Raw genomic sequence first — 17,382 nt, 5'->3', positions numbered from 1 at the left:
CTAATGTTATCCACTGGGAATATCATGTATTTTTTCAGTGTATTAAATGAAATAAAGATATCTGAAAACCAGCTTGCTTATTGTGATTGTTCACTGTCTCATTTTAATATAACATTTGGAGCACCCCATTTCTTTTAAAGCATTGTTATTGCTTATTATCATCATTTCTAAAATAAGCAATTTGTAAGCTAACATTTATTCAATATCTATCTATCTCAGGAGTTTCCTTAAAATTCTTTCACTTAATGTTCTGTAGAGTTAGTTAAATCATCAAAGGTTCATTCACCTTTCTTGCACTACATGAATTTTCTAAATTACATGTTTTATCTGCATCATTAAGCTTTATATTAAGTTTCAAAAAATACTGATGTATAGCTTTTGCTCCTAGCATCTGTATGAAAAAACTGCATCTCTGCTGGGGTAACAATAACCTTCAACATTTTCTTCAGATCTTTTTTCTGACAACTGTGGCACTTATTTCCCATTTCAAACTATCACACAGCCATGTCTGTTTTATTTAAGTTTTATGTGAATTGTTTACCTTCTGACACCATGTTGTGTATGTAACATTTTTGTAACTAACATTTGTTTTAAAGCATTTTATTACCTTTTGATACCAGACTTTTAACATGGGCACTGCTCATTATAATGACAGTTTACTAAATTTAGAGTTTGTTGTGGAACTGTCAATGTTTATGAAGATGTTTCTGATATAAGCTGCTTCAGAACTGAAAAAAGTATTAATGAATTCAATATTGAGAATGCTTACAGCAATGTAAGGTACATATCAGCTAATAATCAACAAAATACCAACTCTGAGATTGCTTTTAAAAACAGGTGACACTTTCTGTTTTCACTTTAGTTAACTGTGTTGTTGGAAGTTACTGGTCATTATCTCAAATGCTGTTTATATAGAAGGATGCTGGTAAATTTCTCCTCATTTGTTCCCTTCACTAACAAAATGGATTGCAATATGTTACTACTAAATTGCTTTCAGTGGATGATACTGGAGATTCTGGGAATCTAATAGCAGTGTGTAGGATGAGTCAATAAATTTTTACCATAGAAGTAACTGAGATAACTATCAAAGAGAGCGTTGGTGATGTTAAATCTCTTAAATATCTGACTCATGATATTGGAAAAATGCTATTTAGTCGCTAGATCATTCAAAAGGCAAAACGCCTTGGAAAACACTGGTAAAATGACTCACATTCTGTTGTCTCATGATTTTTTTTATAGAAGACCCATCTAGTTTTGCAGCAAATGTTATAAAACTGCTTACATTTACCTATATTGAGGGTTTCTGCTGTTTAAACAAAGAAAATATTTTCTTTCTTGCGACAGAGTCTTTAATTACCACATATATATTAGATTATTCATAGCTCAAATGCTGCACTTGTACCTACAGTATATCCCATTTACTATTATAATATTCAGACTGACCAGTAATAATTTAGTAAAGAAAATTCCTTGGATCTTTGAAAGCATTATCAGTACTGTTATGCAATTGCTTTACTGCCTGTAGCTCTTCAGTTCAAGGGTATTATAATTCCCATTTGCATATGATTTCTCTCAGGCTTTCATGATGGTATAAAAATAATTCGCACTTGTATTCCAGGGTTCTTTTTTCACCGTCTTTACTTTGAAGTTTACAATTCTTTCCTGTATTTTTGGATGCCATTTTGTTTATCTTCCTGCTGTTGCTATTCTTTTGTCTTGTGAGTCCTTCTCACAATGAACCAGGGTTAGCGATGATGAAGCAATCAGCACAACCACATACATTTCTCACCATGATGCCTCACTTTATGCGAGATTAGGTTCATTATTTGCAAAATATGTGCTTTATTTAGAAATTTTTTTAGGATTGACTTTTGCTATGAACATAGACTTTTATATTTGGTTTAGCATTACTGGTGTTTGTCCAGACAGCAAACTGGCAATTAAAGTTTTGAGAAAACTAGAGATGCACATAAAACAACAAAAATAGTTAGACCTGGGAAATCAAAAATAGCAACCAAAACCAAAAGGTACAAGCAAAACTGACCGATACCCACGTGAAGAAGAATTTTAACAAAGGTCTCTGACATTTTTAGACATCCACAGGTTAAATAAATGGAAGAGAACCACCGGCTGATCTTTTATCCCATTGCACCAATTACCAACAGGTCATGTCTTCTGAGGCATGGGATGCTGACCTAGTGACAGGCACCCAAAATGCCAGCAATATTGGGACAAAATTACAGTTTCTAAACCATTATGAAAAATGAACCTATGTTGAAGGAATCCTTGACCTCAAAAATCCATAATTCAAGTACAAGATTATACCACTTGACTATCAAAATTAGCAATCAGAACCAAAAGCAAAAACACATTATGGTAGTGTTGTCATATCTGTCATTGATTTTCTGGTTTTGACCATTTGCTTTGTTTTCTGATCTCATCTTTCCTTATAAACATTTTCTAACCTTTTAGTGACAAGGGTAGTCTTGTATGCCTTATGAAATCATGAAAATAAAATATTAAAATAAAATATTTGGAAAAACTATATCTAGGGGAATTTCTTTGATTGATTTATTATGCTTTCCAATGGTGTTTATTTCCAGTGTATGCCATTCTTCCTTTCACATCACCACATAGGTGCTGGCTCTTTTTAAAAAACATAACATGCTGCATATCACATCAGAATGTATCAACTATATACACACATTACTATGTTTTCACCAAAGGAAAACTCAATATACAGACAGCTGTTTGCCACCATTCCCTGTTTCTTGATTTCTGCATATTTGGGTTTCCATGCTGCATTTGCAGTGGAGGTTTGAATTTCATTTCTGCTTTCAATGCTTCTTTAGGACTGTGATTGTCAAGACTGTTATCATAATTGGCAAAGTGGGTGTCTTTTTACCAGTGCAAACATAACACATGCCTGATGGCACAAAATGTCTAAACAAGATAGGAAATGAGTTTGGTGATGCCTCCTTTTTTAACTTTATTTAAATAATAAATGAAAAGCTAACACAACTGGACTCACTGCATAAAAATACCTCTGGACAGGAAATAAACACCATTCTTCTTGTGTCAATGGCACAAATTTCACTGGAAGTAAAACGTCATTTGTTTCATTCATTTATATACAAATTTGATCACTAGTTACTACTTTCAGCTTTGAAAGAACATATCGAAATATTCCTTTTCTATTAATTAAAACTTGGAAAAAGTTGACAGAGTATGGAAAAATGACAAAACAGAAAGTACTGAAATTTTAATCAATATTTTTAATCAATACATGATATCATTTTATAATTTAATATATGTACAGTGGAACTTCAGTTCACGAACGTCTCGGTACACATACAAATCGGTTTACGACTAAAAAGTTCGCCAAACTTTTGCCTCGGTTCACGACCACACACCCGGTATACGAACAAGCCAGTTTACCTTTCGGTTTGTACATGTTCAGTCTCTCCCTGTGCATTTCCTGTGCAGTGAGCAAGCGAGAGAGCGCGACACACACACACACACATAGAGGCAGCGCGAGAGAGAGAGAGAGACGCAGACGCACACACACAGGCAGCGCGAGAGAGAGAGACGCGCGCACACACACAGGCAGTGCGAGAGAGAGAGCTGGATGCATAAGGTAGGAAGGCAGTTAAAGAATGCACTGGGCTTGATTTTGTTTTCACTTCTGTTTACAGCGATCGGTTCGTAACGTGCATTGTTGCAATGTTACTTTTCTTGGTGGTTTATTAAATTACGGATTTTTTCAAATGTTCATTTTTTTCCCTATGCTTAAAGCTCATTAAAAAAAAAGTGTTTTTAGCCAGCGGTTGGTAGTGCTATAGCACGAACTATTGCAGTGTTAGTTTTCTCTGTTGCTCAAGGTTTTCTCAGTGTTATTCAATGTTTTTACATTTAGTTTACTATTACGCTGTGCATTCTATGGTTTAATTAACTATATTTGTGCTTAAAAACTTAAAAAAAATATATATTTACATACAGTTCGTATGGTCTGGAACGGATTAATTGTATTTACATACAATCCTATTGGGGAAATTGCTTCGGTTCACGACCAAATCGGTTTACGACCAGAGTTTTGGAACGAATTATGGTCGTGAACCGAGGTTCCACTGTATTGTGACAGATGGCCGGGGCCCATGCCTGGCCGGGATGCCCCTTCACCACATCTGCCAGGGGGACAAGGGTGGGAAGCCCAGTATCTCCCCCTGGACGCTAGATGGCAGCCTCCCTGGGTTGCAGCAGTGCCTTGGACTCCCCCAGGGCTTCATGGGGGTTGGAGTTCTGTGCAGCTCTCTGGGATTCCACAGGCGCTGCTAGGGGGTGCTGCAGCAGGAGCTGCTGGCCCCTTTTGGGCACTGGTTTCGCCACACCCGGAAGTGCAGCCGGATGTTTCCAGTCAAGCACCTGGAGCACTTCTGGGTACCCAATAAAAGGGAGCTAGTGACCACCACTCGGCGGCCACAGTAGGTTGGGAGTTAGGACAAATTTGCTGAGGAGGAGTGGTGGTAGAAAAGAGAAGGAAAGTGCGTGATTTACTTGTGAACTGTGCTTGGGACTGTGTTGTGGCTGGAGGGATTACAGCTGAAGAAAAATAAACAGTTTATTTTATTTTACCCATGCCTCTGTGTGAATCTTTGTTGGGTCATGCGCTATATAGCATTCTTCTTACAGTATATACTTATATGAAGTTATGACAATGAATTATTAAATATAAGGATAAGAGTTGACTGTAATTATAAATGGTTAACTAAATGTTATATTAAGCCAAGGCACGTGAGGGCTTTTGTCTCATCTTAGAGGAGCTACCAAGATAGTTGCTAAGGTTAAAATTGAGTAGATGAATAATAAACACCCCTCTAGAAAGCAGGAATAAACTAATGGGAAAGCCCAAACACCCCTCCTATAAAGTGGTGTGAAAATCAATAGAAGAGTTAGCAGATCACCCCTATTTACAAGGCAATATTAAGATTAATGGGAGAGTCAAATGGAGTCAGAAAATACTGGTGGCACTTGTTGATTGGATATAGCTTTGCATATTATGTATATTAAGAGCCAGATGATGTGATATATTGGATGAGGTAATGTAACAGAAAATCATAAAAGCAGATGAATTGTTTGATTGATTTCTTACTCCATGGACAGAGACATTTGTGCATACCTGTGTATAAATAAAGAATTGTGCATTTTCATCTGGTCTCCGAGAATGACTTCTTTGAAAACGAAGTTTTTTTTCACAACAAAAGCAGTGATTTCAAAATTCAGTTTGACTTGCAATCTATCACAAACAAAATGAAGATAAGATATAGTCAGTTTAAGTTTTGTATTAATATAGAATCAATTTGCAAATTTGAGTCTGCCGCACATTCTAAAAAAGTCGAGATGGGGCAATTTATGGACAATGATGAGTTAAAGAAATAATGATGTGAGAAGAATATGTCGTGCTTTAGTAGAGAAGTTGAATCCTGGAGAAGCCTAGTCCTTTAAGTGCAAAGCTGGGCCACGGATCATCGGTTTCCCACAAATGCATGAGTAAAAACATTTAAAAGATTAAAAATAATGTACAGTATTTCATAGACAGACTGAAAGGGATTTAGTATTTTACTCTCAACAGTGCATAATATAATTATAGACGTTTTGGCGCAGAAAGGGTAAAGGCACAGATCTAAACTGACTACCCGTAATCTCTGATCCCTGAGACAGCACTGCATCAAGAACAGCCTTTCATCAATAAGATATATAATCACATGGACCCAGGAGTACTTTGGCAAACGTTTATCAAGTAACACAAAATGCAGCTACATCCACAAATGCCAGTTACAACTGTACTGTGCCAAAAGGAAGCCATATGTTAACAGTATCTAGAGGTGTTGTAACTTCTCTGGACTTGGAGGCATCTTGAATAGTCCATCACACATTGGAAACGTGTATTCTGGTGTACAAAGCAATATTTTAGCTCTTTTTAGGAAGAGATACATGTGTCTTCGGGACCAATGAAGAAAAGAACCATCCAGACTGTTAACAGCTACAAGACCGAAGCCAGCCTCTGTAATGGTATGGGGTTGTGTTAGCACCCTTGGCCAGGGTAACTTGCACTTCTGTGAGGGCACCATTAATGTCAAAAAATATATACAGATTTTGGAGAAACATATGCAGCCTTCAAGAAATCTCTTCCATGAACTCATTTGCAATGCAAATGCAAAATGTGACAACAAAGACCCCCATACTGTTTCACACCGTAAGCCTTGTTTACAAAAAGAATGAGACTAAATTACACCTTAAACGCCCAATAAACTGGTGTCTTCAGTGCCTGAATATTTATTAAGTACTGTGAGAAGGAAAGACAATGATACAAAGTGGTAACTTATTTATTATCCATACTTTTCTTTATCTTGTCATTTTTAATGGCATGGATTTATGTGAAGTTGTATTACCTTCCCAGTTTCCCTTATATGAAATTTAAATGTACACCTTTAAGTATATCTGCTCCCTTAAAACTGAGAGTTGCACTCCATCTGCTAATCAGTATTATTGCAATGGAAAGACCATGTATTTAAAAAGAAACATTTTAGAAAGAATGGTGATTTAGTATATCTACATCTTTTTGTATTATTTAACAACTGATTTTATTTCATAAAAAGCACCAACAGATTAATACCAAAATAAGAAACTGTATTTTTTTCATATGCATACATTTGCTGTAAAAGAAAATGAACTTAAGAGTATATAATCTGACAATTTGAGCTCCTCTCATTAATGTTTACATCCTTAATAGAGTGCAGTGGTTACAAGAACTGCTTTAGATATAATCTGCAAAAACCTCATCTGCAAACTGTGCCATAAATATCTTGGGATTGGAGATTCTTCCTGAGAACAGAACACTGTATACTACATAACTTTGTCATTGCCCTTGGGATTCTTTGACATTTATAGGCAGTCTCTGTTAGGCAGAGACAAAGGCAGGATATAGTGCTGTGACAACATAGTGTGCTATATGAAATACTGCTTTTCACTGGCTTCAACATAAAAGTAAGACAAGACATAAATTACCATATTGAGGCTATTTGGCTGAAGCATAAATAACCCAACTAATTCAAGCAAAAATTTAATATGTGAAGGTTTTCATTTTGGGCGCTTAAAGAGACTTCTTCAAAAGTCACATGTAACAAACTGCCTGTGAAATTATAACACACTTTTCTTAATCTCAGATAGCATTCCTTTCAATAATTACTCATCATGAAATGTATATCATAAATGTATTTTATTGCATTGTTCATTGTACTTTCATTTTCAAGAATAAAACAATATAATTAGAATTTCTAGTTAGTCTGGTGAAACACCTTTTGCATGTTACTGAATAATTGAGTAATTGTACCCAGCCTTTGATGAATGTCAGGAAATTTGGGATGATTAGAGACATAGTACATCATATCTTAGTGACTTTTGATAATTTACATTTAATTTTACAAGCAAACCCAAGCCTAGAGGTTTCAGAAAATTTAATCCATGGTAGAAAAATGACAGTTGGGATATTCTGGGCAGAGGCAAGGGGTCTCAAGAAAATGTTACTACCAATAAATAAAAGCTGTTACTTGACTGCAGCCTGAGACATACTCAAGTATTACACATGCTTGTTACAATTTACATCAACCAATTTGCTTTAGAAGAAATGCATTGCATCAAAAGATGTTTACATTTTAGAAACATACTTCCTAGTTGACATCAGGAAACCAGGTTTCTCAGGATCCCTGTCACCTTAAGTGTTAAAATATTTTATAGAGGGATTTTTAGTTTTACACTGCAAAAAGCAATTAAGAAACACTCATCCTATGTCCTTTAGGCAGAAAGTTCAATCCTCATCAATGGTATTCTGTACAGAAAATAACAGTAGCAGCAGGGAACTTCTAAAACAGAAGTTCCCTGCTGCTACTAACTCGTCAGATGGTGAGTGGTAACTCCAGGGTTTTAGGCAGGACTCATCAACGGGCCTTCTGTAAACCTCTTCACAGAAAGATAATATTATAGTAGTGTTGGACTCATTTATTATTTGTTATTAATACTGTTTTATTATTATTATTAATGTTATTGTTTGCTAATATTGAGTTTGCCTACCTATATGGTTAGGATCTAGGTGTCATTGTCCACATCAAAAAAACAAAAAAGAGATAAAACTTTCCAGATAGATGTGCAAGAAAATTCTAAGTCTAAATTCTAATCTTACTAGGTGGTCTTCTCTGATCTTAAACATGTCACTGAAACCTCGTCTTTAAAGGAATGCTATAACAAAAATGATATTGTTATGTATTACTTACCCCATATAATTTGAAGTGATGGCTTAGAAATGATGGCACCTTTTCATGCAAAACAGAGATAACAAAATTTCTGAGATAACAGAGGTCTATGGTGACTAACACTGAACAACAGCAAACATTATCAAAAAGTCAATAAACAAATTTCATGGTACTCATGTTGTAAAATTCCAGTGACAAGTAATTCAGTTGTATGCTCACAACTTCCCAAACACGTTTTTTTTTTTTACTACAATCTATACTAATAAAAGGCAAAGCCCTCACTGACTCACTCACTCACTGACTGACTGACTCACTCATCACTAATTCTCCAACTTCCCGTGTAGGTGGAAGGCTGAAATTTGGCAGGCTCATTCCTTACAGCTTACTTACAAAAGTTAGGCAGGTTTCATTTCGAAATTCTACGCGTAATGATCATAACTGGGACCTCTTTTTTGTCCATATACTGTAATAGAGTGCACCTCCATGGCCGTGGGAGGCGGAGTTGCGTATCGCGTCATCACGCCACCCATGTAATCACGTGAACTGACTGTGAACGCAGTACGTACAAAACAAGGAAGAGCCCCAAAGAGCGCTGAAGAAAACATTCATTACACAATTGAGAAGGCAGCGAAACAATAAGAAGCGAGCGAGTGACGCATACAAGCATATTCATAAGTGCAGCTACTGCGGAAACAAAGCACGGTGTAAACCGTAAGTTTAAATTAAGTTTATAGAAATGCTCCCGCTGCCGTTTGCAATACCATATTCGCGACTTACAAGTTTAATGAGAAGACACGAGGTATAAACGAGACTTTGGATCACTTTGTAACGGAGTTAAAATTGCTGTAGCAAGAAACGTTTAAGTGCCGGGTCTTAGCTAACATTAAATAAAGCCGTGGACATCGCAACATCACACAAGAGAGCGGCTCACGTGAACATATGAAGCGACTGACGCATACAGACATATTCATGAGTGCAAGTACTTCGGAAACAAAGAACCGTGTAAACCTAAAGTTTAAATTAAGTTCACAGACCTACAAAAGGTTGCCATTGATTTGAGGCAAGATTGCTTTTCTCCTGTACAACTATACGTTGCATTCTCAACAGTAAGCTTGCACGGCTTGGTCATATTACAACCGGAGTGCTGAACTGACAATGTGATATACAAACAGAACAATCGTAAAAACAGGATTAAATAAAAAGGCTGCTTCCGTTGGCAAAGCAACGAAAAAGGAAGACCTTATATGACGTTCGTTTATAAAACAGCGGAGAGGCTGTGTGAAGTCAGCTTCACAAAAAAACAGATCCTTAACAAATTTTTATTGGTATATTTTCACTCAATTTAAAAAGGTTTTCTTCTTAATAAAAATTTAAAAGCAGTACTTCGCCGCTGCAAAGCACGGGGATGTATATATATAGATAGATAGATAGAGATATATATGTATATATATATATATATATATATATATATTTATAAATAGATATATATATATATATATATATAGATAGTTTTATATATATATATATATATATATATATATATAGATAGATAGATAGATAGATAGATAGATAGATAGATAGATAGATAGATAGATAGATAGATGTGTATGTATGTAGATATGTATATATGTGTATATATATGTAGATATGTAAATATGTATATGTATATATATGTGTCTGTATGTGTATATATATATATATATGTGTGTGTGTATGTATGTATGTGTGTATATGTATGTGTATATATATGTTGATATATGTATATATATGCGGATGTGTATATGTATATATATATGTATATATGTAGATATGTGTATATGTAGATATGTATATATAAGTATATATGTTTATGTATATATATGTTTACATAACCTCTTTAACACACTACTTCTCCGCTGCGAAGCGCGGGTATTTTGCTAGTATTAAATAAACCACTTTCACAAACTATTCTCATAAACAAAAATGGAATGTGATCAGATGTGCCCGAAGCATGACAAGTTGACAAATTGAATCTGACAAGTTGTTTATTGTTTTAGAATTAAATTTACTAGTTGATACATATTTGCCCAAACACTCTTTTTCCCAGGGTGGCATGGTGGCGCAGTGGTAGCAATATTACCTTGCAACAAACTGACTGGGTTTTGTGTCCTGGGTGCTTCCTGCGTGGAGTCTGCATTTTCACTCCATGTCAGTGGGGGTTTTCTCTCACAGTCCAAAACCAAACAGATTAGGTGAAATGGTGTGCTAAATTGACCCTAATGAGTGTGTGATTTCACCTCGCAATGGACTTTTGCACACTGTCTACGATTTGTTCCTACTTTACGCCTGGTGATTGCTGGAATAGGGTCCAGCTGACCCAACACCCTGCCCTGGATAACTGAGTTAGCAAAACAGATGGATAGATGGATGCTCTTTTTACTTTTATAAAAATAATATTTTTAAAATTCAACTTAATGACATATGTCTAATAACTTTATGACATACTGCTAATTATTTTTATTTAATGGAATGTGTATTGGCAAAATCAAACTTCTAAGGTGAATAGATGTTTTTTCATTTTTAGACATTATGGCTATAGCCATCAGTGGACACCCCCTACGTTACAATGAAATGAATTACAGAGAAGATGTGATATAATCCTGCGAGAGAGGTACACTAGAATTTTCAATTTCTCTGGTAATAATTACAGTACAGACACCCTCCAGTGATAGAAATCCCATTTGAACAGTATTTCTGAAAAGAAATTAACTGCTTAGTAATTACATTTTTTGAATTTTCTAAAATTGATCTTTTATTTAAAATAATACAAATAACAAATTTTATTGGAAAATATCAACCATGCTATTATTTAGTCATTCGTAGCACAGTTTTGTTTCACTAGTAATACACTTAATTTTTCAATATTTTATCATATCAGACATTTTAGTTATATATTAAGCATTTTAGTGTAATTGCTACCTATTCCAAATATTTTAATGAGTTCCATTTTTAATAATGTAATGGGTACCAACTGTCCCCCTTTGGACCCTATAATCTTGCTCTTGCCAACTTTCAAGTGGACCGGTCACTGTCTCTGTGGAGTCTGAAAGTTCTCCCCATCTTCAAGTTGATTTTCTCTGGGTACTTCAGTTTCCTTTCACATCTCTATGATGTGATTTGCTATGGAGTTGTGACTGTGCAGTTTTTGTTTTGCTTTTGTCATCGTAGAACAAAATGTTATTACCCTCTATTCTTTGGCATGCCACACAAGATATTTAAATAAGTCACAGTTTCTTGGCTCCTCTTTCATTGACACTCACCTTTAGCTAAAGTTTAAGTTCTGTTCTTAGTGTCCCACTTTGTATTTTCTCGTTCCTATCTAGTAAGACTGATCAGTAAGAGGCAAATAATATTCAACGATTAGAACTCATGAGTCCTGGAGCATGTAGGCATTTAACTAGTTGAGCTGCAATTAACTGTAAGTCTGTACAACTTACTTTAACTTGGGCAAAGCATCCTGACAAGATAACTATGTTCACATTTTTTATGATTTGTTATTTTTATTTATTTATTTTCAGTTTTTGAAATATGTGCTCAATGAAAGGACTGGATTCAATAATAATAGGATTCTTCCATCACTATTAAACACAGTATTGTAGATGAGGCCTGAAAAGTGTGTTAAATATTTTAAACATACCCTCCCTTGACATGTATACCACACATCATGCTATGTGGCATTCTACTAGCCTTTTTAATAATTTTTTTCTGGATTTGACAATGACATATCTGGTGAGTTTTCTCCCACTGCCTTCTTATAAGGTGTATTTCAACTTTAAGACACCACTCCATTATGAGTTCAAATCTACCATTCTTACTTCTTATTGGTAATACTTGTGCTTACATTAAATTTTATCTGTGATGAGTCTGCTCAAGTCTGAATTCTCCAATTCCATCTGTAATGATTTGGCGGATATGAGGTTGTCTGCTGTTCCACCTACTTGGAAATTCAACCCCTTTTTAATTTATAATTTTATCAAAAATAATTAGGTTAATAAAAAGAGCTGCAATCTCAGAATTGATCCTTGAATGACACCAATTTATAAATCTCGAAATTTGGAATAGATTCCTTATAAGATAATCCTTTGTGGCCTGTGTTTAATCTAATTTTGCAATCATATACTGTATATACCGAGCTTTAAACACCCACTTGATTTGGTTTGCTCACTAGTGCCTTGGGTGGTGAATTTCTGAAAATCAATCTGTATTGCATGGACTTCTCAGATCAGGGGTCACCAAGTCCAGTCCTGGAGGACCACCGTTGCTGCAGGTTTTCATTCTAACCCTTTTTTAATAAGTGCCCTGTTTGTGCTGCTAATTAACTTCTTGTGAATTCATTTTAATTGAATTGCTTTTTTAAGATTTGCTCCCCTAAATTTCTTCATTGTTCCTCAGAATTGCTTCATTTCTCTCCTTAAATGGCACCCAAACAGAAATGAGGGCTCCAACCCAAATTCCAACCAATTTCACTCCATCCAACCAGCTTAATGAGGTGGCAATTATTGTTGTTAATTAAACCCATTCTTTAATTGCATGGCTTGTTGCTGCTCTTGTGGTGCATTAGCAGACATTTCTGAAATTGTTGATTTTCTCTTTCTAAGAGAACTATTAAAATGTTATGGGAACCTGAGAAGATTGACATTCCTGAGGCCTTCATCTTTCTTTATTTTCAGATATTGTATGAAGGACACCAGTTGTTTAAGCTCATATTGTATCTCATTATTGTTTGGCTGGTAATTAAGGAAAAAGAAACAATTAAGGGGTCTGAGTCTTCAAGGGCAAGTCAATTAAAATTAGTTCAAAAGAAGTTAATTAGCAGCAAAAACAGGTCACTCATTAAGAAAAGGTTATAATGAAAACCTGCAGCAATTGTGCTCCTCCAGGACTGGAGTTGGCGACCCCTGTCTCAGATCATGTTTTTGTTGCTTCCTCATACAATTCCAGCATATCAGTGAAACATAGACTCCAATCTAAATGCAGGTTGATTGATCACTAATGCAGTTTTTCTTGACCTGTGTTGAATTGACCTGCATCAACTTTTCTATATAATAGGACAACACTTTTTAGATTCTAAATTTTGGATTTTAGGAGACATTTTGTATGGTCTTGACAATTTATTTTAATCATAATTAACCAATTTCCAAACCACTTAACACCTCCTTAAAACTCCCTGAAGCAGCTGTGAGGTTATTGAACTCACCACAAATGAAAACTTAAGAAAAGTAAGAATTTGGAGCATCTGTTATTTCATGGTCTGCATATTTCAAGTGCTCTCATACTGTTCTGAATACACTTAACCACATCCTTGACCATCGTTTACAAATAAAATACTGAAAAGATCTATTTGGTTCAGTTTTTGTATTTTCTGCAGTATTTTTCTCCAACTCTCTTCCAGCTCTACTAATATCTTTTTGAACTATTGATTTAAGTAGTCAGCGTTGGAGTTCAATATTCATTCTCATACTCATTCCTTTATAAAGCTGTTTTTTCCTTCAGACATTTTTATAATCTATTTATAAACTGTGGTATTCTCTTTAATTTCTTAATGCTTAACTTATGAATGTTCTGCATTACTTATAAAATCCCTTTAAACCTGCTCCTCGACTTTCTCCACTATAAAAAAATTTGCCCCAGTTTGTCTCTCTTAAACTTAAATCTATAAGGCTGAATCTACAAAGGAAGTTAAGTAATTCTGTCTTCTGGAGAAATTGATTGAATAGCAGACAGAAAAGGCACTAAAGGTAAAGCCCCAACCCATTCCTGACATAAAAGACAAACAGAAGAGAAGCTGGGGACTGACACCTGTGCCTAATTCAATCATAAATATAGCGATAAAAGTCAGAGTCCCATTCCATATTTGACAAGGTGGAATCATTCTCTGCACTGTAGGTGGATAGACATCAGCAGACCTCTACGTTAAATAAAGTGTACCATGCATTAGTGGACAGATGTTAACCTCCCAACTTTGATCTACTGAAGCATTTATTTAATTAAAAATATGGTAGGGAGTGCAAGATATGCACATTCCAGGACATGCTATCACCTTTTAGTTTCAGTGTTTTAAAAAAAAATCAAAGTGTTATACTTTGATCTATTTTTCCCCACCTTTAACTGAGTTCTTTAACATTTTACTGTGGCAAAAATACAATATCATCAAAATGCACTTTCTCATTTATAAATCATTTTACACCTTATTTTACAGTGAGCATACAGTCTAGCTCAACTACAAATAACCCAAGCTGGCAGAGTATTAACAATAGTTTAATTCTTTATGTGACAGTTTTACTGGGTATATAAGTAAGTATGTTCAGCAGGTCCATATCATGACATTATACTTATAACATTCATAGTCTCTAAAGGGTGCTATTGAGCCAAACTCTATTTTTGTCCGTAAAGGAAATATAAGTAATGAGAAAAATCTATTCCTTTACACAAGAGTTTTACTAGGTTGGTAAGAAAATATGGTACCTCCTTATCAATCAGATTCCACATGAATTCTCCGTGCTAGATTACTACTGTTTGGCATGTGTTATTCACGTTGCATGCTGCATCATTCCTCACCATTTGTATTCAGATAGAGCGTGCTCTGTATTAGAGAATGCATTATACACATTATACACATACCTGCACCTAAGTGGGCATCAGTGCAGAAAATATTATTTGCATTAAGTCAACTGTACTTGACTGCTGCTAGAAATGAGTGCAGCTCACAGCTGTCAGTCAGTCATCATTACTAAACACACCACAAAATAAATCCTGGAAAAATCAATAGTTTTTCCAAATTAAGACTTCCTCTGCTTCATATCCCCCTTCCTGGATAAAAATAGCTGATGCCTCTACAATATTTGTCTTTAAAATTAGCAAGCTTTATGCATGCTAGAGGTTTGACTAGCATACTGTTTTTTCACCAATCCACAGAATAGTCTATATCTCACGCAAATGTTGAAATATTGGACATCAACAATAATTGTAGGTACAGTATATCATACTGAAGAGGACTGACTGACGTAAAACAAACTTTCTTTTAGTTATTCAGGTTAGGGTTGCTGGAATACTGCGAACAATGTGTGTGGTAGATACAACAGTAAAAAGGTGGACACCCAACACCCGTTAAACATCATGAAGTCTTTGCATATTTTACTTTAATCTTCTATAGTACCTATCTCTACTTTTTATATTTAGTAAAAAGAATATTTATATATCAGAGCAAACAAAACTGTTTTGAAAAAGTCTACAACCTTGTTATTTTGATGTATTGGTGAATTTAATATTGTTCTTTTAATTTTCTTTGTGATTTTATAAAATCTTGATTTTTCTGTATCACTTGGCAACAAGTACAGGGTGGTCCAGATCTAATTATACAATTATTGCATTGCATTGCATTAAAAGTTGCATAGTTAGATCTGGACCACCCTATATAATTAAAAATTTGCTTTCAGAAATTTTTTGCTGATTATGATAGACAGCTTTAAGTTGAAATTGAATATAATTTTCCATTCATTCTATCACATAGGAATTTGGAAAAATATTAAATTAACTTTTGTTAAATTAAACATATATAATGTTTGTCCGCCTAATGATGCCGACAAATTGCATTAGTTCAGTTGAGCTAAATATATTTTGTTGTTGATTTTCGTTTGTGCTCTGCATCTGATGCTTCTCATTGACCTATCCAAAAAAAAAATCTGACAGAACTGATGGATTCCACTTGGTGTGATACCACTTTACTGCCATTACAATGAACCGGTGAAACCTTTCACCATGTTTATCACTGACTGCATCAAGTTTATCAGGGAAGAAGCACAAGTATGAATTCAGAAAAGTAATCTTTGTTGACTGTGATATCCCATGTGTTGGGAATGTGGTGCCAGACTACCTTTTTGGATTTTTGTAGTTCCTGAACTAACCAGGATCTGAGGAGATCTGAGACACCAGACAAAAACGTGGGTAAAAACAAAGGTGCAATTTATTCCATTCAGCATTTACAGTGCACTCAAAAAATAAACTATAATGAAAAAAATGTACACACACAAACACAAAGGCAATATTTCTCCTTCAGATCAGTAAGCAATTTGAAAATATACAGAAAATATAAAGTGTTTGTTTATACAAAAATCAAACAATTGTATCAACACCAAAAGAAAACTATCCGATATATATACCTCCACCAATAAATAAACACTGTTAGTTATGTATCAGAATCAGAATTCACTTGATTGGCCAGGTAAACTAATGTGTACTAGGAATTTGTCTTGATAGTATGTGTGCAACATACAAGGGCAACACAGAATACAAAAAAGGAAGTCTTGCCCTGAGTCGAAAACAATGATCTTGTGGTCCACTTCCTTACCTTGGACTCATATTGGACTTGAACATGAGGTATGTTACAGCTTATGATTATTTCACAAGCACCAAATCAGACAATTATAGATGAGGTCAAAATGGACTCGATGATGGCTGTGTAGAACTGGACTAATATTGCTTGAGGGAGATTGAATTTTCTCAGCTAACACAAAACAACGTTCTCTGATGGGTTTTCTTAATAATGCATGTGTCGTTGTCCCATTTAGGTTTTGTGACAGAACAGTGCCCAGAAACTTAAATGATTCTGTTATCCCAACAGCTTAGCCATTTATAGCAAGTGATGGGTGAGCAGGTGAGTGTTTCCTGAAATCTGTGATCATCTCCTGAATTTTTGAAATGAGGCCTATTAGTGTTATATTAACTTCAGATTGAAGAATTTTGACAGACAAATTACCAGAGGTACAGTCATTTTGAACTGGGCAAATTTCTCATCTTGGAGTTCTGGAATGATTGTATTAAAAGCAGAGCTAACGTCCACACAAAAGGTCCTCACATATGCCCCTTGATAGGCTTATCAAGGCATTGGTAAATAAAGTACAGACATAAATTCACTGCACCATCTACAGACCAGTTGGCTCTGTACGCAGACTTAAATGGGTTCAGGAAGTCTTTTGTAGCATTCTTGAGGTAATTCAGAATAAGGCTTTCAATGGTCTTCATTACCACAGACGTTCAA

The sequence above is a fragment of the Erpetoichthys calabaricus genome, chromosome 4 (assembly GCF_900747795.2).
Source record: "Erpetoichthys calabaricus chromosome 4, fErpCal1.3, whole genome shotgun sequence".
Lineage (NCBI taxonomy): Eukaryota > Metazoa > Chordata > Cladistia > Polypteriformes > Polypteridae > Erpetoichthys > Erpetoichthys calabaricus.
This window is presented reverse-complemented; position numbering follows the sequence as displayed.